This window comes from Salvelinus fontinalis, chromosome 34 (genome assembly GCF_029448725.1).
Source record: "Salvelinus fontinalis isolate EN_2023a chromosome 34, ASM2944872v1, whole genome shotgun sequence".
Classification (NCBI taxonomy): domain Eukaryota; kingdom Metazoa; phylum Chordata; class Actinopteri; order Salmoniformes; family Salmonidae; genus Salvelinus; species Salvelinus fontinalis.
The window spans coordinates 29,194,369-29,204,184 of NC_074698.1; the positions used below are offsets into that span (position 1 = coordinate 29,194,369).

At 48.7% G+C, this 9,816-nt stretch overlaps 1 protein-coding gene across 1 annotated transcript in view; it reads right to left on the reverse strand.

Annotated features, from left to right (window-relative positions):
* The window catches only part of LOC129833677 (vasorin-like), a 42,433-nt gene extending 37,532 nt beyond the window's left edge, over positions 1–4,901 (reverse strand). Inside the window, exon 1 of the mRNA XM_055898423.1 lies at positions 4,741–4,901. The gene's annotated coding sequence lies outside the window, so the exon portion shown is untranslated. The remainder of the gene's footprint in view (positions 1–4,740) is intronic.
* Positions 4,902–9,816: the final 4,915 nt, after the last annotated feature.

The following is a 9,816-nucleotide window of genomic DNA, read 5'->3' on the forward strand; positions in this document are numbered from 1 at the left end:
GCTGGAGTACACTGTGTGATATGAAATGTCTTTGCTCTTAGAGACGAGAGGAGCACAGCAGTTGCCTAGGTGTGTGTGGTTTTTTTCTACACACAGTACAGCAGGAAAATGCTGGTGGGTTGTTATGTTATTCTGACACTGGTAGACTGAGTCATCACTGTCTCCTACACGTCTTCTAAATAGATGAATGGCCGTTTTCCAATGACCCCGAAGCAGAGATTAAACCCTGGTGTGGTCACATGTCTGAAACAAATGCCAAGAGTGGCTGTTGGTCTGTCCCTCCAGGGGTAATGTGTGTGGCTACCTGTCTGTCCCTCCAGGGGTAATGTGTGTGGCTACCTGTCTATCCCTCCAGGGGTAATGTGTGGATACCTGTCTATCCCTCCAGGGGTAATGTGTGGATACCTGTCTGTCCCTCCAGGGGTAATGTGTGTGGATACCTGTCTGTCCCTCCAGGGGTAATGTGTGTGGATACCTGTCTGTCCCTCCGGGGGTAATGTGTGGATACCTGTCTATCCCTCCAGGGGTAATGTGTGTGGATACCTGTCTGTCCCTCCAGGGGTAATGTGTGTGGATACCTGTCTATCCCTCCAGGGGTAATGTGTGTGGATACCTGTCTGTCCCTCCAGGGGTAATGTGTGGATACCTGTCTATCCCTCCAGGGGTAATGTGTGGATACCTGTCTGTCCCTCCAGGGGTAATGTGTGTGGCTACCTGCCTATCCCTCCAGGGGTAATGTGTGGATACCTGTCTATCCCTCCAGGGGTAATGTGTGGATACCTGTCTGTCCCTCCAGGGGTAATGTGTGTGGCTACCTGTCTATCCCTCCAGGGGTAATGTGTGGATACCTGTCTATCCCTCCAGGGGTAATGTGTGGATACCTGTCTGTCCCTCCAGGGGTAATGTGTGTGGCTACCTGTCTATCCCTCCAGGGGTAATGTGTGGATACCTGTCTATCCCTCCAAGGGTAATGTGTGTGGCTACCTGTCTGTCCCTCCAGGGGTAATGTGTGTGGCTACCTGTCTATCCCTCCAGGGGTAATGTGTGTGGATACCTGTCTATCCCTCCAGGGGTAATGTGTGGATACCTGTCTATCCCTCCAGGGGTAATGTGTGGATACCTGTCTGTCCCTCCAGGGGTAATGTGTGGATACCTGTCTATCCCTCCAGGGGTAATGTGTGTGGCTACCTGTCTGTCCCTCCAGGTGTAATATGTGTGGATACCTGTCTGTCCCTCCAGGGGTAATGTGTGTGGCTACCTGTCTGTCCCTCCAGGTGTAATATGTGTGGATACCTGTCTGTCCCTCCAGGGGTAATGTGTGTGGCTACCTGTCTGTGTGTGGGTGTGTGTGTGCTTGTTTGCGTGCCTGCATGATTATGCACTGTGTGTGTGTGTGTGTGTGTGTGTGTGTGAGTGTGAGCGGGAGAGGAGGGGGCCAGCCTCTCTCTGACAGGAGACATGTGTTTAATTATTTGAATGGTGTTAAATAGCCGAGCACCCCCAGAGTCCCCCTCACCAGGCCTCACCTCCACGAGCAGCCAGTCACAAGAGGGGTCCCAGGGCCACTGGGTTATCCACCCGGTCAGCGTGTGTGTGTTTTACGTTAATACTCTCAACACACACACACGGACATAAGCTTGCACACATGGACACACACATCTATACACACGTACTCCTAGTCTAAATCTAGGGTCTTGGCAGCTTGCACACATGGACACACACACATCTATACACACGTGCTCTTAGTCTAAATCTAGGGTCTTGGCAGCTTGCACACATGGTCACACACACATCTATACACACGTACTCCTAGTCTAAATCTAGGGTCTTGGCAGTGTTGAGGTTAAACAATCTCAGTGATTCCATCTTCTCTGTCATCTCAGTCAAGTATCACACTATACTAGAAAAAGGAATGTTTTCTCATCCCTTATTTTTCTCTCTTTCTATCTCTCCATCTCTCGCCATCTCTCTCTCTCTCTCTCTCTCTACTTTCCTTTCTCATCCACTGTTCATTGCCTGAGAATTCCTACCATCTCCCCGCCACGTCTCTGTCCCGTCCAGAAAGCCTGTCTCTCAGCACTGAGAAGTGACAGGGTGTTCTCCTGTGCCAAGTAGTCAGTGCTCAAATACTGAGACACACAGCAGAGGAGATAGTAGGACCTACCACAGGAGGCTGTTGAGGGGAGGACGGCTCGTAATAATGGCTGGAATAAGTGGAGTGGTGAATGGAAATGGTATGGAAACCATGTATTTGATACCATTCAATTTATTCCATTGCAGCCATTACTATGAGCCCATCCTCCCCAAATAAGGTGCCACCAGCCGCCTGTGGTACCCACGAAACACAGATAGGAAGGAGACAGACCATAGGGGTCCTGTCTGAACTGTGTCTCTGTTACTGTGTCTGTCATTATAGTGGCACACTTCCCCCTGTCTTCTCATGACCTATGCATGCCAGGGACAACGATTCGTATATATGGCCCTTGGTAGTCAAAATTAAACATTCATTGTCTACTGTATAGCACATACACATACGAATAGCCACACTTCTGTTCAAGCCAACGTCAGTCTGTCTGGCTAATATGTAGCCTGGGTGAGAAGTCCGCAGCTATAGGCTACATACAGGACTTGACTGTGTAATGACAGCTTCATCTCTCCTTTCAAAATACATAGGGTGGAAATAGTCCCCCGTGAAGATGATCCTCGCACGAAGGGTCATTGGAGTAGTTTACCCCGCCATTTGTTGGGCCCGCAGTGAAAGATTAAGTGATTTTCCGTGCCTGAGTGCGGGCGCGCAGAGCCGGCAAATGGATCTCGCTCAGAAAAAAGACTGTTGCTATGTACCTCAATATTCAAATGTTTGGAAAATTGGCCTCAGTGGCGAAGACGCAAAGATGGCATATGAGATGTAGCGGTTCGACTTGGCGAGATAACATGAACAGCCTACTATGCGCTCATCTGGATGTTGTTTGGGGAAGGTGGACTGGATACGTTTATCAGGATCACTGTTAATTAAAGTTTGTAGACACAAATAATAGGCCTTTTCATCATTTATCACATGGTTTATGATAGCCTCTGATTTATATCCATGTAGTTTATTATTGGGAGGAATTGTGAGACATATAGACATATAGCCTATAGATTTTTAGTAAAGTATCATGCGTATATCTGTTACACATTTCAATTACGCATGGGATGTAAACCTGTAGCAATGAGGAGATAGCTGTTGGTGATTTATTGATATAATTCCCCTAAATGTGAAACGTTTAACAACTGTTTTTCTAGAGTTTTATCCGACGTTATACAGTGTCTGAGTAGTTTTAAGTTGAAAGGCAACTCGCATGATTTTACTGATGCCTTTCGCGAACTCCGACGCACATGAATCATTAGACTGAAGATCAATAGGTGTTTGAAACAAGAACAAGTGTTTTCCAGATGTTCCAGGTGCTAATGGACACGTTCATAACTGAGTACCTACCCTACAGGTGGGGAGGTAGATACCATTTGTAATGCTGCGCAGCAATAACCATCATGTTGAAATTAACACAGTCGAATTCAATGACGCTAATACGGAACCAAAAACTGGCAACTGGTTCGAACACTTTATCTTTTCATTGAAATTGTTGGTTATTTTGTCACGGGACGGCAGGTTCTCCAAATCAATGTGAGGTCCTTGCTGGCTGTTCTGCTGCAAATTCACAGCTAACCCATGGATAATAACAGTTCATCTCGTTTTACCCGGTGTGACCAAACATATTTACCTCCAGAACTAGACCAGCCTATACCAATAGCCTACCTTTGAACTCGTGGCGAACAGAGCAAATTAGACGCTTAGTTTTTGTCTTTTGAAACCAGTTGTTTGTTGAACGTCCCTATCCTATAACCAATGCCGTGTGCGTTCTCATCTGGGCCGGTCCCCAGCACCAGCCGCACGTCGAAAACAGCTTCTCCCGGTGGTAAAAAAAAGGACCGGCGCGGTTTAGACGCCAGCTCTGCCCAGCACAGCGTCCTGTGGTCAAACACTTAAGCAGCCTACTAGTTAGTGATAAAGTTACGATTGAAGTGTTTCCAGCTGTTGTTCCGCACAGATTAGAGACATGCTGCGGCGTTTGACTTTCCTATACTGATTTGTTATCGCTCTTTAGACTATATGAGTGATTTTGAATATTTGTAAATGATTGAATGTTTTTAAGTGACTTTGAATGTTTCTGCGTAAATGATCCTCGGTTTGCATGGTACAAATTGGAAGCTGACAAGCTGTTCTTTACAGAATGTTGTAGGCCTTGTAGGGTTCTCATTCGGTGCGGTGAGAAGGTGTGTCTGGAATGGGTGAACATTTCACCTCTAGCCAACTCCTGTCATAGAACGTTATAACATAGCATAACAGGAGTCGGAGTGTGGAGTCTGTAGAAGGGTGGTGTGTACTAGTAGGCATATATGTTTATTAAAAACGAATGTCTCTTTATGAAGAAAAATAATAATTATTAATTTTCAATTTAATTATGTTATTACTTTTCAATAAATTACTTAAGTTATTCATGCAAAGTTGATAAACTCAAGCTTTATCCAAAATCATAACCCCACATTTTTCTCAGCTATAGGGCTTGTTTTCCAAACTGTACTGCTTTTCGCATTCTGCAACATGCTTCCTACTCAATGACCAATCTGTGTCACACAACTTTGCATATATAAACTTTGCAGTTTATTCATAAAACCATTCTGTTCGGGGAAAAAACTTACCGGTTCTGTTCCCTGCGTAGAGTTTGAGTTGCGGCGCATTCAGAAATGTGTGCTACATAAAAATGTTATCCAAGAGGACCCACGTAGAACAAGTAAACAGTTCGAAATCCTTTAGTCGTCCGTGGATCACTCTGTCAAAAGTCCCCGAAACGGTGCAACAGCATAAAGTTATTAAAATACATAAAAACTCTTTAGCCACCGGTGTCTAGCGAGTGGTTGAAAGCTCCACGTCGAGGAATGCGCTTCAAGTGTCCGGCGAGAGCCCATAAGCTTCCCGACCCCAAGACAAAAGCGCTTTATTGGCGAATGGAACGGAGAGTTTTAACGAGAATGGGAGGGGCGACTCGAGGCGAGCTGGAACGCGACCCAGAGCGCTCAACACTCCACACTACTGTCTGCTGCAGGGGCTTGGAAAGCAGCGCTCAACACTCCACACTACTGTCTGCTGCAGGGGCTTGGAAAGCAGCGCTCATAACTCCACACTACTGTCTGCTGCAGGGGCTTGGAAAGCAGTTCTCATTACTCCACACTACTGTCTGCTGCAGGGGCTTGGAAAGCAGCGCTCATTACTCCACACTACTGTCTGCTGCAGGGGCTTGGAAAGCAGCGCTCATTACTCCACACTACTGTCTGCTGCAGGGACTTGGAAAGCAGCGCTCGTTACTCCACACTACTGTCTGCTGCAGGGGCTTGGAAAGCAGCGCTCGTTACTCCACACTACTGTCTGCTGCAGGGGCTTGGAAAGCAGCGCTCATTACTCCACACTACTGTCTGCTGCAGGGGCTTGGAAAGCAGCGCTCGTTACTCCACACTACTGTCTGCTGCAGGGGCTTGGAAAGCAGCGCTCGTTACTCCACACTACTGTCTGCTGCAGGGGCTTGGAAAGCAGCGCTCATTAATCCACACTACTGTCTGCTGCAGGGGCTTGGAAAGCAGCGCTCATTACTCCACACTACTGTCTGCTGCAGGGGCTTGGAAAGCAGCGCTCATTACTCCACACTACTGTCTGCTGCAGGGGCTTGGAAAGCAGCGCTCATTACTCCACACTACTGTCTGCTGCAGGGGCTTGGAAAGCAGTGCTCATTACTCCACACTACTGTCTGCTGCAGGGGCTTGGAAAGCAGCGCTCATTACTCCACACTACTGTCTGCTGCAGGGGCTTGGAAAGCAGCGCTCATTACTCCACACTACTGTCTGCTGCAGGGGCTTGGAAAGCAGCGCTCAACACTCCACACTACTGTCTGCTGCAGGGGCTTGGAAAGCAGCGCTCATTGCTCCAGACTACTGTCTGCTGCAGGGGCTTGGAAAGCAGCGCTCATTACTCCACACTACTGTCTGCTGCAGGGGCTTGGAAAGCAGCGCTCATAACTCCACACTACTGTCTGCTGCAGGGGCTTGGAAAGCAGCGCTCATTACTCCACACTACTGTCTGCTGCAGGGGCTTGGAAAGCAGCGCTCATTACTCCACACTACTGTCTGCTGCAGGGGCTTGGAAAGCAGCGCTCATTACTCCACACTACTGTCTGCTGCAGGGGCTTGGAAAGCAGCGCTCATTACTCCACACTACTGTCTGCTGCAGGGGCTTGGAAAGCAGTGCTCATTACTCCACACTACTGTCTGCTGCAGGGGCTTGGAAAGCAGCGCTCATTACTCCACACTACTGTCTGCTGCAGGGGCTTGGAAAGCAGCGCTCATTACTCCACACTACTGTCTGCTGCAGGGGCTTGGAAAGCAGCGCTCAACACTCCACACTACTGTCTGCTGCAGGGGCTTGGAAAGCAGCGCTCATTACTCCACACTACTGTCTGCTGCAGGGGCTTGGAAAGCAGCGCTCATTACTCCACACTACTGTCTGCTGCAGGGGCTTGGAAAGCAGCGCTCATAACTCCACACTACTGTCTGCTGCAGGGGCTTGGAAAGCAGCGCTCATTACTCCACACTACTGTCTGCTGCAGGGGCTTGGAAAGCAGCGCTCATTACTCCACACTACTGTCTGCTGCAGGGGCTTGGAAAGCAGCGCTCATTACTCCACACTACTGTCTGCTGCAGGGGCTTGGAAAGCTGCGCTCATTACTCCACACTACTGTCTGCTGCAGGGGCTTGGAAAGCAGCGCTCATTACTCCACACTACTGTCTGCTGCAGGGGCTTGGAAAGCAGCGCTCATTACTCCACACTACTGTCTGCTGCAGGGGCTTGGAAAGCAGCGCTCATTACTCCACACTACTGTCTGCTGCAGGGGCTTGGAAAGCAGCGCTCATTACTCCACACTACTGTCTGCTGCAGGGGCTTGGAAAGCAGCGCTCATTACTCCACACTACTGTCTGCTGCAGGGGCTTGGAAAGCAGCGCTCATTACTCCACACTACTGTCTGCTGCAGGGGCTTGGAAAGCAGCGCTCATTACTCCACACTACTGTCTGCTGCAGGGGCTTGGAAAGCAGCGCTCATTACTCCACACTACTGTCTGCTGCAGGGGCTTGGAAAGCAGCGCTCATTACTCCACACTACTGTCTGCTGCAGGGGCTTGGAAAGCAGCGCTCATTACTCCACACTACTGTCTGCTGCAGGGGCTTGGAAAGCAGCGCTCATTACTCCACACTAATGTCTGCTGCAGGGGCTTGGAAAGCAGCGCTCATTACTCCACACTACTGTCTGCTGCAGGGGCTTGGAAAGCAGCGCTCAACACTCCACACTACTGTCTGCTGCAGGGGCTTGGAAAGCAGCGCTCATTACTCCACACTACTGTCTGCTGCAGGGGCTTGGAAAGCAGCGCTCATTACTCCACACTACTGTCTGCTGCAGGGGCTTGGAAAGCAGCGCTCATAACTCCACACTACTGTCTGCTGCAGGGGCTTGGAAAGCAGCGCTCATTACTCCACACTACTGTCTGCTGCAGGGGCTTGGAAAGCAGCGCTCATTACTCCACACTACTGTCTGCTGCAGGGGCTTGGAAAGCAGCGCTCATTACTCCACACTACTGTCTGCTGCAGGGGCTTGGAAAGCAGCGCTCATTACTCCACACTACTGTCTGCTGCAGGGGCTTGGAAAGCAGTGCTCATTACTCCACACTACTGTCTGCTGCAGGGGCTTGGAAAGCAGCGCTCATTACTCCACACTACTGTCTGCTGCAGGGGCTTGGAAAGCAGCGCTCATTACTCCACACTACTGTCTGCTGCAGGGGCTTGGAAAGCAGCGCTCAACACTCCACACTACTGTCTGCTGCAGGGGCTTGGAAAGCAGCGCTCATTACTCCACACTACTGTCTGCTGCAGGGGCTTGGAAAGCAGCGCTCATTACTCCACACTACTGTCTGCTGCAGGGGCTTGGAAAGCAGCGCTCATAACTCCACACTACTGTCTGCTGCAGGGGCTTGGAAAGCAGCGCTCATTACTCCACACTACTGTCTGCTGCAGGGGCTTGGAAAGCAGCGCTCATTACTCCACACTACTGTCTGCTGCAGGGGCTTGGAAAGCAGCGCTCATTACTCCACACTACTGTCTGCTGCAGGGGCTTGGAAAGCTGCGCTCATTACTCCACACTACTGTCTGCTGCAGGGGCTTGGAAAGCAGCGCTCATTACTCCACACTACTGTCTGCTGCAAGGGCTTGGAAAGCAGCGCTCATTACTCCACACTACTGTCTGCTGCAGGGGCTTGGAAAGCAGCGCTCATTACTCCACACTACTGTCTGCTGCAGGGGCTTGGAAAGCAGCGCTCATTACTCCACACTACTGTCTGCTGCAGGGGCTTGGAAAGCAGCGCTCATTACTCCACACTACTGTCTGCTGCAGGGGCTTGGAAAGCAGCGCTCATTAATCCACACTACTGTCTGCTGCAGGGGCTTGGAAAGCAGCGCTCATATGCTGCGCTCTCCTCCTTGACAGATACAGTTGGGGCAACGCAAAAACATGGCTACATGTTTCTTTTAGTTTCACACTGTAAACCTGCAGGACCTGTTTCAACAACACTTATGAGAGTATTTACTTACAAACTTATTTTGTGCAGTTCTGTGTTCATATTTTTGAAAGCACATTTTGAGTATGAAATGGTTTGTACTCAAACGACAGTGAACCAGTTTCAACATTTATAAGATTTGAGCCTATAATGCGTCCATTGCCTACAATTAGGCCTATTTTTATTTCTTAGCATTTTTAGCCTATCAGCCTATATTTGTTATTCTTGGATAATTGTTCATATGGATATGATGTATGAAATGGAAAAGCAAACAGCCTTGTATTTTGACTGTCAATCACTTGGCATTTGAGAAAAGCACATGTCAAATCTCTCATTCGCAGGTATGGTGTCCTAACTGATGAATGTTGTTGCGCTGTTAAACTGTGAGATTCGTTGGTATTGAATACTTCCTCCTGCTGAGTCGCCTTCCAGCCCGTCGGCAGCTGCCACCCTATTTTAAAGTGTCTTAGAATCGGTTTCCAACGAGGTGAAGTAATGGGATATCAGTTCGTAATGGTGTAACCATGTCACATACTCAGATATAGATACATTTAGAAACATACTATGTGTCAGAATTGTCCATAATACAGTTGAAAACAGGACAGAAGTGATCTAAAAGGAGCTGTTCATATCAACACATGGCCTGTATATCTGTTTGTTGTAAGTAGCCTAATTCCTTATATATTATGTTTATATCTACAGGAACCTCAATCAAGGCCTATACAGGATAACTCACATTTTTTAAAGAATACAACTATTTTACACAGAGCTCTCTCTTCTGATGTGTTAATGACTCGATTTGGGCTTCCATAGCAGCGCAGCCATAGGGCGATTCTACGACGATGCTTGTTGACACAAGACTGTGAAAATAATTGGTCTGAGGTCAACACTCCCTCTGTATATTTGTGGGTGGCGTCACTCCCCCCGGCTCTGTAGGTGTACCTCGGCTGGGTCCGGCCCCTGCAAGGACAAGATTCAACAAACACACCACAGGGCCTTGGCTCCTGGGCCGGTGCAAGTGTATGTCTCAGGAAATATTTTTGACCCTATTCTGTGTGGAATAAGGGACACTGTTGTTCCATTCTTCAGAATGGGTGAACCATGCTTTATTTACAGCATTTATTC